We start from the raw sequence: 2,494 nt of genomic DNA on the forward strand, positions 1-2,494 counted from the left end.
CGCCCCCATTTTTCACTCTACAGGAGATACCACAAGGAGACTTGAGAAACTAAACTGGGCAGATGGAACAACCAGGTATCAGAGTGTTATGGATGGCTGAATGCAAGTAAATACTGATAATCAGGAAAGACACAATTCATGATTTTAAGTAACGACTATTGATTCTTCTATAATGTAGATAAACAAAATATTAGCGGTTTTGGATAATGAATTCAACTAGAATATTGTTTTAAATAAAAGAGCAAAAACTTTGCGAGATATTTGACTTCTAAGTCACTTAAAATGCTCAGTGACAGATCTAAAAAAGTTAAATCTGGTCCTCTGGACATTCAAAAAAAACAAAACAAAGCAAAAAAATAACAATCATGTAGAAATGTTTCGTCTTTCATCCGAAAGACTTCCTCAGTCTGAGGTGCTGTATTCAGCTCAGTCTCTTAAATAGCACCTTCTCAGAGTGGATCAACCAGTTTGCTGCTGACAACCAAAACCAGCTGCTCACATGCTCAAGAAGGACCATCAGCCTAACAATGGATCATTAGCACACTGATGGCTGTTTACTACTTACAGAGGGCTGAGTGATACAAAGATGGCCTCCTTTACTCTTCTCAAACCATCGTTCCTCACTATCCAGGATGTGAACATCTTTATCCCTGAAAGAGTGACCTCTGGCCTGGAGATGAGTGTAGACCACAGAATCCTGGCCTGATGATGTTGATCTTCTGTGCTGGTCCATCCTTTTGGCCAGTGGCTGTTTTGTTTCCCCGATGTAAGACTGATCACAGCCCTCCTGACAATGAACAGCATACACAACATTACTCTGTTTGTGCCGGGGGACTGGATCTTTGGGATGAACCAGTCTTTGCCGTAATGTATTTTGGGGTTTAAAAGCCACTGGGACGTTGTGTTTAGAAAATAAACGTCTCAGTTTCTCTGATACTCCCGCAACATACGGAATGACCACTGGGCTGGGTTCCTCCTTTTCACCTGATGGCTGACTGGAGTCTTATTGGGGTTTCTTCTCTGATTTCAGGAAGGCCCAGTTAAGATATCCACATTGTCTTGTGTGGGATTTCTCCTTCTGCCTGGCTCCTGAGTTAGTGGAGACGCTGTCTGCTCTGTGATACAGAGTCCTGATGACTCCTAACTTGTGCTCCAACAGGTGATGGGAGTCAAACTGCAAATACTGGTCTGTGTGGGTTGGTTTGCGGTACACCTCAGTTTGCAAATGTCCTCTATCATAGATGATAGATGATGATACAACCAACCAACAACCAACATAAAAACACCCAGTGGGAAAAAAGTAAAAAAAGGACAGAAAAATAGAAAGAATGAGCACTTTCACTCTTTTCCGCTCCTCTGCTTTTCCACTCACACTCCTTCTACGTGAAGAAGAAAATGTATATATTTTATATTTTTTATATTCGTTGTTTTGTTTGTTTGTTTGTTAAGTGTGGGTGCAGGGTTTGTTGTCAACTATTCATTTTAAAGGTTAAAAACTTAATAAACAGAATGTGTTTAAACAAACACTGTCTTGAGTTATTTGTTGTTTGTATTATGATTTCACCATGCAATGATCCTAGTAATGCTATTATTAATGTTCTTGTTTTTAGCTCTACGCAAACTAAATTACTGCAACTGAATTCGAAACATTTCAATAAGAAAAAACAGTCCAGGCTAGCCTTCTCTCACCAGTGCTGTGTAAATGAGCTGCTCATGGTCCTTGGTCAGCTGGGACATACAGCTTCGAAACTCCTGCAGCCAGTTGATGATCTGAGCATCCTGTCAGAACATTGAGACAGCTCACTGTTAGTCATGGAGTTCCTCAGGGTTCTGTACTTGGACCAATACCCTTTACTTCATATACACAAACACTAGGTAAGAGTATTAGACAGCATGGGATAAATATTTTTTGTTATGATGACAATACTCGTTTATATTTACCCATGAAACCTGATGAATCCAATCAGTTACTAGTGTGACACACACATTTTATGACTTTAAGATGCAAGTCTTAGACACAAAAACCTGGATGACTCTTAATTTTCTGTCTTTAAGCTCTGTTAGGACAGACGTCATTGGTTTTGGACCAGAGTCTTTCATTTCCTCTGAGTGTCATGAATTGGGCCTCCAGTTCTAATGTAAAGAACCTCAGTGTTATTTTTGATCAGGATGTCATTTAACCACACATTTAAAAAGTTACCAGGAGCTCTTTCTTCCACCTGACAATATCACTAAAACGAGAAAGATCTAGAAAATTAGAAACATACTCATTTGTCACTTCTAAACTGGACTATAGAAATACTTTATTATCTGGGTCCAAAAAACTCTTGAAAAAATTAAATGAAGATAATAGGACTGTACTTAAGTAGCACGTTTCTGTAAGTCTTATATTCTCAAAGATAATCAAAGCTCTTTACAAAACAGTGTGTCCTCATTTACCTCCACATACATTCATACAGCACTCTACTACACACACACATTCATACAGCACTCT

At 39.0% G+C, this 2,494-nt stretch overlaps 1 long non-coding RNA gene across 1 annotated transcript in view; it reads right to left on the reverse strand.

Moving 5' to 3' along the window:
* Positions 1–1,709: 1,709 nt before the first annotated feature.
* LOC119421434 overlaps positions 1,710–2,494 on the reverse strand; it is a 10,132-nt gene continuing 9,347 nt past the window's right edge. Inside the window, exon 3 of the long non-coding RNA XR_005187368.1 lies at positions 1,710–1,779. This is a non-coding gene — a long non-coding RNA (uncharacterized LOC119421434). The remainder of the gene's footprint in view (positions 1,780–2,494) is intronic.

Source organism: Nematolebias whitei, chromosome 15 (assembly GCF_014905685.2).
Source record: "Nematolebias whitei isolate Nwh7 chromosome 15, NemWhi1, whole genome shotgun sequence".
Classification (NCBI taxonomy): Eukaryota; Metazoa; Chordata; class Actinopteri; order Cyprinodontiformes; family Rivulidae; genus Nematolebias; species Nematolebias whitei.